Consider the following 16284-nt stretch of genomic DNA (forward strand, 5'->3'; position numbering starts at 1 on the left):
AAGACCAGTTTTCTGAGTGGGTCATTGTCCAATTTTTTTAGGTTATTAGTTGGCTTATTAGTTGATCTTAGTGCATCTAGATGAATTAGTGCATCTAGGGGTTTTGGGAGGAAGGTTTTGGGTTCTTGTCTCACCTCTGTCGTTTACTAACTTGGTGATGTTGACCAGTATATTTAGCTTCTCTGAATCTAGGTTTTCTACAATATTTGTATTGAGAGTAGTATTAGTGCCTACCTCATAGAGTCACTGTGAGGACTAAAAAAGAATGTACGGAAAGTGCTTAGCACAACACACAGGAAACACAGAGAGAGTAACATTAGCCATCCATCACCTGCACCCTGAGCACTCTTAGGTGTTGTCTCATGTAACCCTCAAAAATGCCCTGGTTACAACCATACCTATTTTGTGAAAATTTGCTGAATTGCACATTTATTTGTACACTTTTCTGTATTTGGATTATAGTCAATTAAATGTTTGCTTAACAACAACAAAAAGCCTATGAGGTAGGAGCTGTTATCCTCCCCATCTTACAGATGAAGAAACTGAGGGTCCAGGAAGTGAGTCATTGGCCCAAGGCCACTAGAGAGCAAGTGGTGAGGCTGAGACTCTGGCACCTGTGGTCTTGGCCGCCACAGCTCTTAATGCCCCACTCACTTTTTCTGATAATTTTGTCTATCAAAACTGTCTGTCGAATTGTCTGTCAGTCGGCAGTAACTTTTATTGTTGTTAACTTTTAACATTTTTGTTGTTTAAAATTTTTCTTTTATTTTAAATAATGCTTCAGAGAGTATTTTGGGGCAGTTACGGCTTCTCTCTGCTTTTGAATTATTTCCCTTAGATAAAATCCCATGGATAGATTTTTGTTGTTGTTGTTGTTATTTTTAAAGATGTTATTTATTTATTGATGAGAGACACAGAGAGAGAGAAGCAGAGACAGAAGTAGGCTCCATGCAGGGAGCCCGATGCGGGACTCGATCCCACAACCGCGGGTTCACGACCCGAGCCAAAGGCAGACGCTCAACCACTGAACCACCCAGGTGTCCCCCATGGATAGAATTAAATGTAGGAAATGCCCAGAGGGTTGAAGTGACTTGCTCAAGGTCACATCTAAGTAGTGGTGCTTGGAGTAGGGCCATCATGCACAGTTGCTTAGGTTGTTCACTGTATAAGGGCACTTGATCCAGGGGTAAGTGGACTTCCCAGAGGAGGTCCAGTAGGAGCTAAACCTTTATCAGGGTTTGAATGGGCAGAGGTTAAAGGGCATTCCAAGTAGAGGCACATAGGAGAGAATGAGGAGAGTGTGATGAGGAAACCAGTCTTAAAAGAGCAGAGAATCATAAAGGGGAATATGAGGAAATAGGGCTGGAGCATTCATTCATTCCATAAATATTTGCTAGGCTTCTCCTATATGCTGGGATCTGTGGCTGCAGCAATAAACAAGCCCATCCATCCCTGCACTCATGGAACAGGTACTTTATTGGGAGAAGGTGGGGACAGAAAATTGACAAGGAAATGGAGTAAAATAGTAAAAATAGATTTTGAGAAATATTAGGAAAGAGGAGGTGCTGAGCCCAAGCCCAGGAATAATGGGACAGGAACCTATTTAAATAGAATGTTAAGGAAGGCCTCTTTGTTTGGAGAGGTAACATCTTAGTTGGGAAGGGGGAGACTATGTGTGCAGGGCACACACCACATGCAAAGGCCCTGAGGCTGGAGCATAGAGAGGACATTGTTGTAAGTTCAGAAGTCATTTCAGACAGTCTTGGACAAAGAACTCTTCTCTCCATCCCAGGCTGATCTTTCTTCCAACTTCTGTCTGCTGATTGACCCCACGAAACAGTTTACTCAAAGTCACATCTTCCCCAACCAGCTTCCCATCTTCAGTTGTCCTTCTAGTTCTCTCCACTCAGTCAGACTGTTGCCAAGTTCCTTGATTCTTTCTTTCTCATTCTCTCACTTCCGTCCCTTCTTTGGCCACCTTCCTAGACCAGGGAAGCAGCCAGGTACTCTCGTGTAGAGGGCCACACATGACAAGTGCATTGGAAGCACACAAATATGGGTTGAAACCTCGGCTCTGCCATTCTGTGTATTTCACTGGGCCTCGGTTTACAGGGAGTTATATATGATGGCTGGGGAGTCAAAGGAGAGGGTGATGTGAGTGACAGCACCTGGCACACAGCAGGTATTTGATAAATACAGTGCTTGCACTTTCCCCACCTGTCTTGGGAGCCATCTTATTTTCTGCATACCTTGGCTCTTCATATTTGGGAAATGGAGAGATGGTAACCTAAGTATCTCTCTGGGGAAACCAAATCCCCAAATATCCCCTTTTCCAAGTATTTTAAACAGATAGCTTAATTTGCAAGTAAAATATCTTTTTTTTTTTTTTGATTTATCTACTTATTTCAGAGATAGAGAGAGAGAGAGAGCACAAGTGGAGGGGCAGAGGGATAGAGAGAGAACGGAAAGAATCCCAAGAAGACTCCACGCTGAGCACAGAGCCCAACACAGGGCCTGCTCCCTTGATTCTGACATCACAACCTGAGCCAAAACCAAGAGTCAGACACTCAACTGCACCACCCAAGTGCCCCAGTATAATGCCTACCAATTAACTGAGGGTTTACTACATGCTGGTTACCATATTAAATGCCTTATAGATCCTCTTTTTCTCATCCTCATGACAAACTTATGAAGGGATTTCCATTATTATCCCCATTTTATAGTTCAGGAAATTGAGATTTAGAAAAGTAAAGTGACTGGTTTAAGGTCACATAGCTAGTTTAGGAATGATTTTGGGACATGAGCCCATGTTTTTCTGGCACCATAAACACCTGTGTGTCCCTGTTGGTGGGAATGCCAGCTGGTGCAGCCATTCTGGAAAACAGTATGGAGCTTCCATAAAAAGTTGAAAATAGAGCTACCCTATGACTCAGCAATTGTACTACTAGGTATTTACCTCAAGGATACAAATGTAGTGGTCCTAAGGGGAACATGCAGCCCAATATTTGTAGCAGCAATGTCCATGATACCCAAACTATGGAAAGAGCCCAGATGTCCATCGACAGATGAATGGATAAAGAAGATGTGGTATGTACATACAATCGAATACTATTCAGCCATCAGAAATGAAATCTTGGGGCAGCCTGGGTGACTCAGCGGTTTAGTGCCACCTTCAGCCCAGGGCCTGATCCCGGAGACCTGGGATCGAGTCCCACATCAGGCTCCCTGCATGGAGCCTGCTTCTCCCTCTGCCTGTGTCTCTGCCTCCCCCTCTCGGTCTGTCTCTCATGAATAAATAAAAAAAATATTTTTAAAAAAATGAAATCTTGCCATTTGCCATGACGTGGATGGAACCAGAGGGTATTATGCTAAGCGAAATTAAGTTAGTCAGAGAAAGATAATGATCATATGGTCTCATATGTAGAATTTAAGAAACAAACAGAGGGTCAATCACAGGGAAAGAGAAGGAAAAATAAAACAAGATAAAATCAAGGAGGGAAACAAACCATAAGAGACTCTTAATCATAGGAAACAAACTGAGGGTTGCTGGAGGGGAGAGGGACAGGGTAACTGGGTGATAGACATTAAGGAGGGCATGTGATATGATGAGCACTGGGTGTTATATAAGACCGATGGGGCCATGACCTCTACCTCTAAAACTAATAATACATTATTGTTAATTAACTGAATTTAAATTTAAAAAAATAAATAATTAAAAAAAAACCATGTGTGCCCAACAGTAGACAATCCTACCTCATAGCCCATCTGGCTAAAGTAGAGGGAGCCAACATGTTTCTTTTCCTAAGTGACAGAAGGCCCAGAGGTGGGGGTGCCTGCGTGGCTCAGTTGGTTGGGCATCTGACTTTGGTTTCAATCTGGGTCATGATCTCTGGGTCGTGGAATCAAGCCCCGCCTGGTTGGGCTCTATACTCAGCAGGAGTCTGCTTGAGATTCTCTTTCTCCCTCTCCCTCTGCCCCTCCCCTGGATTGGACTCTCTCTCTCTCTCACTCAAATAAGCAAATAAATCTTTAGGAAAAAAAAAAAAAAAAAAGAAGGCCCAGAGGTGAGAGATTTCCCAAATCCTGTAGTGGACTGGACACTAAGCCGCAGACCTATACTTGCCCCACCAGAGCAACATGGGTGGTCTAAGACCTCGGGGTGGCCTACACCTTCCTCCTTGTGCTGGAACACCTCCCCAGAGCAACAGAGCCATAAACACAGCAACTCTTTCAACAGGACATTGAGCCTGAGTCATGGAGTATTTATAGATGGACCTCCACTCTTCCCCTCAGCCCTGCCAGGATTTATCAGGTTCACTTGGGGCTCAGAGGGTGACAACCTGTTTATCATCCAAGGTGCCCAAGCAGGCTGTTGGGACATCCTCCGAGAACGAGGTCTGGTGGCCTGCCCATGTTTAGACCTGACCTGACCCCCACATGCCAGATTGAGGCAATTCTCTCTACCTCAGCTTCTCTTCCTTCTCTCAAATACCCCCACATCCAGCCCCATCACAACCACACCTACACCCAGAGAACTTACAGTCTCAGGGTAAAATGGGACAGAAATGCTCTCTCAGGAAGACCTCTTGAGGGCAGCCTGGGTGGCTCAGCGGTTTAGCACCGCCTTCAGCCCAGGGCCTGATCCTGGAGAACTGGGATCGAGTCCCACATCGGGCTCCCTGCGTGGAGCCTGCTTCTCCCTCTGCCTTTGTCTCTGCCTCTCTCTCTCTGTGTCCCTCATGAATAAATAAATAAAATCTTGAAAAAAAAAAAGGAAAACCTCTCGGATTGACCTGGGAAGGTTAAAAATTTACCCTAGCCCGGCCACTCTTGGGGAGTGAAACCTCGCACTGGTCAGATAATTGAATCAATTATAATAATGTTGACTGAGGACCTTCTCTGTACCAGATACCATGCTAAGAGTTTTAACATTACTTTTTAAAAGCCTCACAATAATTGTGTAAGTTGGATATTACTTTAATATCATCTTTATAAATGAGGCAACTGAAGCTCAGAGAGGTCAAGTAACTTGCCCAAGACCACCAAGTAGTGGGTTAAGGCTCAAAATCTAGGTCTCCTTGGTTCCAGAGTCAAAGCTGTGGGTGACTTTGAGCAAATTGCTTTCCCTCCAAGCCTCAGTTTTTTTCATCTGTAAAATGGAGATATTAATACCTACCTCTCACAGACGTAAGGACTAAATAAAACTGATACGTGGTAGGCTCCCGCCACTAGGTGCAGTCTCCCATCCCCTACCCTCAACGATCAGTAAATTAGCTTGTTCTAAGTTGCTTAGGACAATTAGGCAGGTCACTTTGAACTCAAACTTGAATCCAGGACTCAAACTTGAATCCAGGACCCAGCCTGTTCCAGTCACCACTGCTCTACTGTGCCAACCTTGTTTCTTCCCAAGAATAGGGACAGAGGAATGAGGGGGTAGGAGGGGATTTAGGAGGTGAGGGGGTGGCTGCATGCAGAGGCACAAGGAACTCACCCTGCTCTCACATCTGGGATCTATTTTGGATGATGCCAGCCTCTAGCCTGCTGGCAGCCAGAGCTGGAGGCATCAGTGCTGAGTTAACAGAGCAGCCCCTGGGGCCAGATTTAGAGGTTGAGCCCTGACCCCAGATGGGTGGCATGGCTGCAGGCACTGGGCAAGAACCTACTGTTGCCGTTCCTAATAGGTGACTCCTGCAAAGACATGCGGACTGGGTTTCTGAGTCTTTGCTGAAGGCAGCTCATCTCTGCTGTCTTGCACCCCTCCGTCCCCAGCCTAGTGCACAGCCTCTAACTCAAGGTTCAGACAGACCTGGGTTCAAGGCCTGGCTATTCTATTTACTACCTGTGTGACCTTAGGAAAGGTACTTACCTTGGCACCCTAATCTAGAAATGGAGATAATCATACATACTTCATAGGGTCGAGATGATTGAATGGGTGTCCCCCCCTTTCTTCCCCTCCCCCCTCACCACTAAGGCCCATTGGGCAGGGCTGCTTCTCCTGTCCTCCCCCTCCCCAGCAGGGGCCCTTAAATGTACTCTCCCAGACCTTGACATGACTGTTCCAGGGGTCCCACGCTGCCCACCTCTCACAGTGCTTCCAGAAACCCTACTCCTAAGTCCCCTCTGGCCTTCTGGCCAGGGCCCAGCTCTGATAGAGGTGAAGGCCTAGCTCAGTCAGCTGCAGCTCAGATTTCCTACTGGGCTTCCTCAGAGGGCCTTGGTACGAAGCCCCAGCTCTTTGAGACCTGATCCAGAGGAATAGTGACTTTTTATTTTTTAAAGATTTTATTTATTTATTCATGAGAGACACAGAGAGAGGCAGAGACATGGTTAGAGGGAGAAGCAGGCTCCCTTTGGAGCAAGGAGCCTGATGTGGGACCCCATCCTGTGACCCCGGGATCACACCCTGAGCCAAAGGCGAGTGCTCAACCACTGAGCCACCCAAGCACCCAAAACAGTGACTTTTTAACAAGGGATTTCTTTCCAGCCATTTTCTGTGCCTATACAACACTTTTCATCTCTAAGTTTATTTACATAAACATATATATGATTTTAACAGAAAAGAATCAGAGTACATATAAATGGCATCTGTTTTTCTGCTTGTAGCTAACAATATATTGCTGACGTCTTTTCATATTGGTATTCAATACAGACAACTCGATGTCATTTTTTAAATTGGAGGAATACTTATATATGTATACATAGATACGCTTTATTTTTTTGTTTTGTTTTCTTTTGGGGGGATGCAGGGTGGGGGGCAGAAGGAGAGAGAGAATCTTAAGCCCAACGCTGGGCTCGATCCCATGACTCTAAGATCATGACCTGAACCACCCAGGTGCCCCTGCTTTGTTTTATCCTTAAGTAAACTTTCCCTTTGAGTATAATATGCATTCAGAAAAGGGCATGGTCCACAAGGGTACAGTTCAAAGCACCCTCACAAAGGGAGTGTCCCTGAATAACCCACACGCAGATCCAGAATGAGATCTTGACCAGCGTGCCCAGAGCCTGACTTATGCCCCCATCCAGCCCCTCCTCCCCCCAACTGAGGGCAGGACTATCTTGATTTCTAACTGCTTAGATTAGTTTGGGCTTTTTGAAACTTTCTAAAGACAGAATCATGCTGCATGTGCTGTTTTGCTCATCTCAATCTTTGAGATTCATCTATGTCATTGCCAATGGCAATATTTGTTCACTGTCACTGCTGTACAGTAAACATTATAAAACCACATAATAATTTATTTATTTGTTCCATTGACGGACACTGGGTTGTTTCCAAAGTTTTGCCACTATGAGCAAGATTGCAGAAAACATCTTTGTATTTAAATGACTCTGTATCTCTGATCTCTGTATCTCTATTTCTCTGTCTCTAGCTACAGCTAAATATATCTTTTGGTTGCTATCTTTCTAGTTTTTGGATAAAGTAGATGCCTCAGAATATAACTGCTGAGTCACATGTATACATATTTTACATTTTTATTTTGTAAAACTGTACGCCCGCCCCCAAGGTCAAGAGTCGTGGCAGTGCCCATTGACCTCCGTGTCTACCAAACTCGTATGTTACTAATCTTTAATAGTTTTGCCAATCTGATAGAGGGAAAAAAAATCAGATTTTGTTGTGGTTTTAATAAGATTTTAAAAATTAGTGTGAAAAAGCCTCTTGTTTGTTTTTTTGCTTTGGCGGGTGGGGGCATTGGCATTTCTTCTTTTGTGAATTGCCTTTTTGTATGCTTTGCTTGTTCTAAAACTTTAATGTGGTATGGGTATTGACACTTCTTGTTTCCGTGTGTTTCTACCGTTCCCAACCCGTCACTTGTCTTTTAGCTTTGTTTATGGAGCAACTGCCGGTTTAAATATAGTTTGTTTTCCTCCTGCTTACTGTTTATGATCTGGATCGCCCTGATGGTGTGTGTGGCAAACCCCAGGTTCAAGCTGGTGGCGGGGGAGTTAGTGGGCCAGGTCGGGTGGGCAGCCGGCCCCAGGCCTGTCTCTGGGGTTCAAGAGCCCTGGAACATCCAGGCCAGCCCTGGGCCCCAGACCTTGCCTTCATTGCAAAGCTTCCTCTGGTCCCCTTTGCAAGTCTTCCCAGTGCCATCTGGAGCCCACTGTTCAGGGGAGAATCTCTCCGCACACCCGGGAGCCAGGCAGGGAGCAGGTGAGTCAGGGCCAGTGTTACCTTGGCAGCAGAGGAAGGAAACTTTTTTTTTTTTTTAAGATTTTATTTATTTATTCATGATAGACATGTAGAGAGAGAGAGAGAGAGGCAGAGACATAGGCAGAGGGAGAAGCAGGCTCCATGCAGGAAGCCCGACATGGGACTCGATCCCAGGACCCCAGGATAACACCCTGGGCCGAAGGCAGGCGCTAAACCACTGAGCCACCCAGGGATCCCCGGGAGGAAAATTTGAGAGCAAGGGCGAAGCACCCCACATCTCTGAGTTCAGATCCTGCCTTAGTCTGCTCGGGCTGCCATAACAAAATACCACAGCCGGGAGGACCAATTTATTTCTCACGGTTCTGGAGGCTGGCAGTCCTAGATGAAGGCGCTGGCAAAGTGGGCTCCATTCTGAGGCCTCTTCTTTTGGCTTGTAGATGGCTGCCCGCTTGCTGCGTGCTCACATGGCCTTTCCTCGGGGGCATGTGCGTGAGGAGAGAGATAAGGAGCAGGGTCTCTAGCATCTCTAAGGGCCCTGGTCCTTACCTCCCAAAGGCCCCATTTCCAAATATCATCACAATGTGTGTGTGTGTGTGGCGGGGGCGGTGGTTAGCACTTTAGTATATGAATTTTGGAGAGTCCAATGCTCCAAGCCATTTCCTAGAAGCATAACTTTAGGCAAGTTACTGAAATCTCTCTGTAACTCAAATTCTTTATCTGTCAAGTGGGAATGATAACAGTATCAACTTCATGAATTAATAAATAAATTTATAGCTCTAAAACACTTAGAGCAGACTGCAGTAGCCACCCTCCAGGATGGTTCTCAATAAATATTGCTGCCTGGTCTTCGTGTCCTTGTGTGGTCCCCTCCCACACTGTATCATGGTTGGTCTGCATCACCCACAGAATACAATGGAAATGATGGTGTGTGATGTCTGAGGCTAGGTCATGAAAGACCGTTTGCTCTTTCGGAGCACTCTGTCTGGGGGAAGTTGGCCACCATGCTTTGAGGATGCTCAAGCAACTGTGTGGAGAGGTGCCCATACTAAAGAAATGAGGCTTCCCACCAACTTGCCAACCATGTGAGTGACCCATCTTGAAAGCGGATCATCCAGCTCCAGTCAAGTCTTTTTTTTTTTTTAATATTTTATTTATTTATTCATGATACACACAGAGAGAGGCAGAGACATAGGCAGAGGGAGAAGTAGGCTCCTCGAGGGGAGCCTGATGCGAGACTTGATCCCAGAATTCCAGGACCATGCCCTGAACTGAAGGCACATGCTCAACCACTGAGCCACCCAGGCTTCCCTCCAGTCAAGTCTTAAGATAAACTGCACTACAGCCCCAGCCAAAATCCCCACTACCACCTCCTTAGAGGCACTGGGCCAGAACCACCCAGCTTAGCTGCTTTTGAATTCCTGACCCACAGGAAAACTATTTGAGATAATCAGTGTTGATTATTGTTTTAAGCTGCTAAGTTTGGGGAAATCTATTCTGCAGCAATAAATAATACAGACCATGGGGTTATTCATAGTAACTGTTCAGTAAATGCCAGCCACTATTATTCCCCTGACTGTGAAAATATTAGCAATGGTGTTTTTCAATTGTCTGTCATGTGCCAAATATGTGCCACATGTAGGATAAATGGATTCCCACCTCTATGCCATCAATTTTCAGCAAGGCATAGAGTGTTGGGGGCAGTCACCCAGAGAGTCCTGGACTCTTAGGGTAAAAAGACCTGGAGATACCATTACTCGACCCAATTCTCATTTTACAGCTGAGACACAGAGATTATGTAACCCACTCAAGGTGAAAGAGCTGATATTTAGAGGAGTCTGAACTTGAACTCAGATCCACAGGTGCCTGGGCAGCCTCTCTGTTGTTCTACACTCAAGGGCCTTCTAATTAAAGGACAATTGCATCTCACAGTTTATAAGGCACTTTTAATACTTTCTTTTGGGATTATCAGTGCAGAGCCCCCTCCAGACTTTCTAGGATGCCCGTTTCTCTAAAGGGCATCCACTCTCCAGAGCCCTTATAGCTGCCCATAGCGGTGGTCTGGACTTGAGGACATGGAAGAGGTCTGTGTGGTAAGATCCCTGAACACTCTGCTCCCCTTCCATGGCATGTGGGCCAGGCCCAGGGGGCTTTGCCCTGGCACCTGGGGCACTGCATCTCACCCCGGACCCGATTGACCTCCCTCTGCCAACTGTTCTGTCTTTAGCCTCTGGATAAAAGACCTGTCAGTTTGATCCTGTGATCTGGGATGATTCTTTGTCGAGGATGACACTGAAGCATGTGACAGGGATCTCAACCTGTGAGAAAAACAGTCTTTGTCCAACCCCACCCGCTTCAGAGGGTGCTCAGACACCACAGTGGCTTGAGGGGAAATCCACAGGAAGAGGCAGGGCAGCCCCCCCCCCACTCCTGGGGAGGTCATGGGGGCTGTGTGAGAACAGCACACACGTGGAAGGGATCCGATCCACGATGTACCAAGGAAACATTTAGCAAGCCCCAAGCTATGCGGAAATGAAAGGGGAGATGGAGGGTGGCTTCCTCTCCAGCATCACCGCCCTCAGCCCTGCGTCAGCCAGTCATCCATCCCTGGAAGACCTCCTCTGAGAACCCAGCCACTGAGGACACGGAGGGACCCTTGGGGAGCATTTCTTAATGGTTGCTCCATTTGGCAAATAAGAAACTGAAGGTGGGTGTGGCTGGTTGGGCATCATATTGCCAGTCTCAGCACAGTTTTCTTCCCCAACAGGCCTCAAATCTCAAGTTTCCAAAAGTCCTCTCTCTGGTGACAATCAAAAACAGAATAGAATTGGGGTTAAGTGGCCACTTTCAGCTCTGCCTACACTAGCTGTGGGATTTGGGGCAATCCCACATGCCAATCTATGCCTCAGTTTCCTCATCTGTGAAATAGGGATAAGCATGACCTACTCATGGTTGTCGTGACGACTGAATGAAATGGTGCCATGAAGCTCTTAGTAGATGTCTGGCCACTTGCAAGCAGTAAATCAATCAAAAATAGTGTTATTATTATCTTCCATCACTCCTTTTCCTCGCCAGGCCCAGACCATTACCCCCACTGCCTCACCTAAACCCTACCCAGCTAGGACCCCCCTTGGGCACTAAGCTCCTCCCGTGAGTAACAGACTTTGGAGGCAGTCCTAAATGAGGTCTATCACTTAGCTGGGTGATGTTCTAAGAAGTCACTTAACTTCTCTGAACTTGAATCCCTGACATGTCCAAATGAGAATCATGATATCTTGAATCATTCTCTGACAAATCAATGACACGGAAGAATGGGAGGAAAGGCAATCACTATAGGTTAAAAGTGATCGATGAGACAAAAACAGCAGAATGCCACATATAAGACCTTGTTTGGATCTCATTTGCACAAACGAACTATGAAAAGACATTTGAGGCAATCCATGTCCTCCGAAAATAGCTTGGAAGCTAGATAATATGAAGAAATTCTTGTTTACTTTTGTTAGATGTGATAATGGCATTGTGATTATGTACCAAAAAAATACCAATTGGTTAGAAATACTTACTGAAAAGTTTTTACAGTTGAAATTACTTGATGTCTAAGATTTGCTTTAAAATATTTCAGACAAGGGATCCCTGGGTGGCGCAGCGGTTTGGCGCCTGCCTTTGGCCCAGGGCGCGATCCTGGAGACCCGGGATCAAGTCCCACGTCGGGCTCCCGGTGCATGGAGCCTGCTTCTCCCTCTGCCTGTGTCTCTGCCTCTCTCTCTCTCTCTGACTATCATGAATAAATAATAAATAAAAAATAAAATAAAATAAAATATTTCAGACAAAAAAAGTTATGTGGGGATATAGATGAAGTAAGATTGAGGAACTGTTGGTAGCAGTTGAAGCTGATTTGGTTATATGAATTCGTTATACTATTCTCAGTATTTCTGTGTGTTTGAAATTTTCATTAATAAGCAGTAAAAATAAAAAAAAAATAAAGAGTAGAAATAAATAGCAAGGAGACAGGCAGAAAGGGAAGCAGTAAAATGTAGTAGCCAAAAGCTCTGGACTCAGATGCACCACTGAGACTCCTTTTTTGTCTCTTCATCTGTCAGTCCATAGCTTTCTAGTATGTTCCAGCAACTGGTAATGTTACTGGTTTATAACTTCCTGGTTCTGATCCTGGCTCTGCCACTCACTGGCTGGAGTACTTTGCCAAGTGACTTAACCTCTCTGAGCCTCTTTGCTCAGCTCCAAAACAGGGAAAATCATGGTCCATGCCTCACGGAGTTATTTTGAGGACTGAACAAGAGAGCGTGGATGGGAAAGGCTTAGCACAAAGCCTGGCACGCAGTAAGCACTCAATAAATGCTTCAGTGTGAGGAGCACTGGTTTAGGAGTCAGGCTACCTTGGATGTGAACCCCAGCTCTGCTCTGCCACTTGTGGCTGTGTGACTTTGGCCAATCCAATTAACTCTCTGAATCTTGTTTCCTTCTGGGAAAAACGGAGATCATTACCCCCCCCCCCCCTCCACCTTGCAGAGCTGTCAGGAGGATTAAATGACAAGACATGTTTTGATGCCCAGTGTGGCCCACGTGGGAATTCCCCTTCCTCACCCCTTGACTTTCAGCAGCACTAGGCTGGCCAAAGCCCAGGTTGGAGTGGATCCCACTGTCCATTTGCGTTGGCTTTTGCACCTGGACTGCCAAGTGTGGCTGGAGAAAGTCAACAGAACCATGTGAATGGCTCCTCACAAATAGCAAGCCTGGGTTATGAAACACCATCAAAGCTCCCCTGCCCTCACACAGCCCTTCCGCCCCTCTCTAGGGGACTTCCTCCTGTGCTTGGCACTGGCCAGTTTGTCCACTTGTGCTCCCCTTCCCCCTGCTTAGCCTCCAATTTAGCTTCTACTCCCTCTTGACCAAGGTTGCAATAGGAGCACCTTTCTCTCCACTTCCCAATGCCTGATTCTCACCTCCATCCTCTCCTCGTTCCTGTCCTCCCAACTCAAGACATAGAATGTCCTTCGCGTTTCTGAGGCTGGGTCATTGACTCTATCACCCCCTCCCCAATCTTCCAGTACTTTCTCTCCCATATGTCAGCCAAAAAACCCTTGCTCAAGTAGTTTAATCTTTCTCAAGTCTGACAGTGACTCTGTTGCTCCCTTACTTAACTCACTCATTCACTAGTCCACTCATTTAAGAAATGCTTGTGGAGTGCCTACTATGTGCCAGGTACTGGGGGTACAGAATGGACAGAGACAGTCTTTACCTTCAAAATCTTCAAGGTCCTGAGGGAGAATCAGACACACAAAAAATAATGGTAAGACGACAGTGGGATGCAAAGATGAACCCATGCTTGATGTAGAGATTGACCAGATGTGCAATGGAGGGGAGCTCAAGGCCGGCTCTCAGCTTTCTGGTCTGTGCAAACAGGGGAATGATGGTAGTGTTCACTGAGACATGACACAAGGGCAACGCAAGGTAGGGCTAGGTGTTGGGGAAGATGCTGTGTTCTGTTTGGGGGTACGAGGAGTTAGAGGTTCTGTTGGGACATCCCAGTAGAGATCTCCAACAAATCTTCAGCTTAAGGGAGAAGGAGGTCTCAACTGGAATTAGAGCTGTGAGGGTCACTGGCATATAGGAGGTGGAGTCTTGAATGTATACAGAGTGTTCTCTGCTGCAAGCAACAGAGTAATTGCACTATGATGACATTTGTTATCTCACATCTTAAATAGTCCAGAGGGGGGCAGTGCCAGGGCTGGGAAATTGGCAGCACAGTGATGGCATCGATGTCACCTGTGCTTTCTGTAGTTCTTCCTTGCTGTTTTCAGGGACTGGATGTCTCCCTGAGTCTTGTCCCCCCTCTTGGCTGCGAGCTAGCTGCCCTACCCTCTCACAGCCCCGTTCAAAGACAAAAACAAAGCTTTCCTTTTGCACTCACTTTATATCGGGGGAAATCCTTTATCTTTAGCCCACATCCATGAGCCCTTGGGTCTCTAGGCCATATCTATATCTCCTTAGGCAAGGGAGAATGGGATTACCATAAGAGGTTTAAGCCTTAGTCTGGTGTGGCCTTGGAGAGGTCCACGTTCCTGGAGAACAGTGCTGTCTGATATCTGAACAAAACTGGTGTGAGCAAGGAGGAAAGGATGGCCTCTTTTCAACTTCCCTCTCTTCCAACCCCTAGCTGGCCTGGCAGTGTTGACCTGCAATTTGATAGAGAGAGGAGTTTAGGGGGTGCCTGGGTGGTTCAGTGGGTTGAGCTTCAGACTCTTGGTTTTGGCTCAGAGCATGATCTCGGGGGGGGGGGGGTGTCGAGCCCCTACATCGAGCTGGGCTCCGTGCTCAGCAAGGAGTCAGTTTTTCTCTCTCTTCCCCCTGCCCCTCCCCTCCTCATGCATGCACTCGCGCGCACTTGCTCTCTCTCTCTCTGTCTCACAAAATAAATAATAAATCTTTAAAAGCACACACATTAGAACAAAGAAGCAGCTTGGGCTCCTGAGTAAAGCATATCTGGATTCACATCTTAGAGCCATTTCTTGCAAGCTGTGTTACTTCATGGCAGTTATTTTATGCTCTGAACTGGAGTTTCCTCACCTGTTCCACAGGAATGGAACAGTCCTTGGTTGTTGGCTGTTGGGATGATAAAATGAAATAACTCATATGAAGTGCTTCACAGTGCCTGGCACTTGGTAAGTGCTCAGCTAAAACCAGCCATTAACATTTTCGGGGGGACAGTTCTCCTCTTAAGGTTCCCCAGCCTCATGGGGCACCTGGCTGGCTCAGTCGGTGGAGCATGCGACTCTTGATTTCGGGATTGCGAGTTCAGGCCCTGTGTTGGGTGTAGAGATTACTTTAAAATCTTAAAAAAAAAAAATTAAAAAAAAAAATTCCCCAGCCTCTTGTCCTCTGGGCCTCCTCCTCTTTCTATGACTGGTTCTCACTCCCATTTCCTCCCCTCACCCCAAGGTTGGCTCCTCTGCCCTCACTACTCACTAGATCTCGTCTCAAGGCTCCAACCATCGTCTCTTCTTCAGGCTGAGGTGACCCAACCTACTTTCCTACCGCCCCTCTTTTGTGAGACCCTGGACATTCCTGTACATTCTATGGTGTCTTAGGCTCATCCTTGAGGCCTGCGGTCACTGCTCCCCCTCTTGCCCCAACACCAATATTGGCTAACCCCTACATCCTTTTGCATGAGATTCTACCTTAAAAATAGCCATCAGAACTACTCTAGTGACTTCTACGTGCCAATACAGAAGTGTCCAGAAGAACATAGAGAAAAATACAAATTTGTGCAGAGAGTAGAGGGGAACATCTAGATAACCTCTAGATGTCCAGGTAGGGCTTCATGGTACCAAAATGATAGCTATTTCGTTTGCCCCCTCGATAAGCTGTGAGCTTCTTGGGACAGGGAAAAGGATTACTCATTTATCTGTCACCCTGGTGCCTGAAGTATAGTTAGTACTCAGAGAAATGTCTGATGAATGAAAGATTCCTGGCTTTGCCACTGACTTTCTCCTCCTCCTCCTCCTCCTCCTCCTTCTCCTCCTCCTCCTCCTCCTCCTCCTCCTCCTCCTTCTTCTTTCTTCTTTTAAATATTTTATTTATTTATTCATGACAGACGGGGAAGCGGGGGGAGAGGCAGAGGGAGAAGCAGGCTCCATGCAGGGAGCCCGACGTGGGACTCGATCCCAGGTCTCCAGGATCACACTCTGGGCTGAAGGCGGTGCTAAACTGCTGGGCCACCAGGGCTGCCCTCTTTTTTTAAAAAGCATGGTCCTGCTTTTTTCTTTTTTCTTTTTTTAAGATCTTATTTATTTATTAGAGAGAGAGATAGCATGAATGGGATGAGGGCAGAGGGAGAAGCAGACTCCCTGACGAGCAGGGAGCCTGACACAGGGCTCAATTCCAGGACCCAGAGATCATGACTCAAGCCCAAGGCAGACACCCAACCGACTGAGCCACCCAGGAGTCCCTGCCACTGACTTTCTAAGTGACTTTGAATAAGATCTTTTCCTTCTCTGGACCTCAGTGTCAAAATCTATAAAACGAGGGCACTGGACTATGTCTCAAGGGAGCCCTTTCAACATTAAAGTGAACTTAGTGGCCATTGTGGTTGTGGGAGGGACAGGCTAGCTGGGGTAGGG

At 46.4% G+C, this 16284-nt stretch overlaps 1 protein-coding gene across 1 annotated transcript in view; it reads left to right on the forward strand.

The window, feature by feature from the left end:
• Positions 1 to 16284, forward strand: part of LOC121497810 (translation initiation factor IF-2-like) — a 36058-nt gene that overhangs the window by 19229 nt on the left and 545 nt on the right. The gene's annotated exons all lie outside the window — the stretch shown is intronic.

Source organism: Vulpes lagopus, chromosome 8, assembly GCF_018345385.1.
Source record: "Vulpes lagopus strain Blue_001 chromosome 8, ASM1834538v1, whole genome shotgun sequence".
NCBI classification, from domain to species: domain Eukaryota; kingdom Metazoa; phylum Chordata; class Mammalia; order Carnivora; family Canidae; genus Vulpes; species Vulpes lagopus.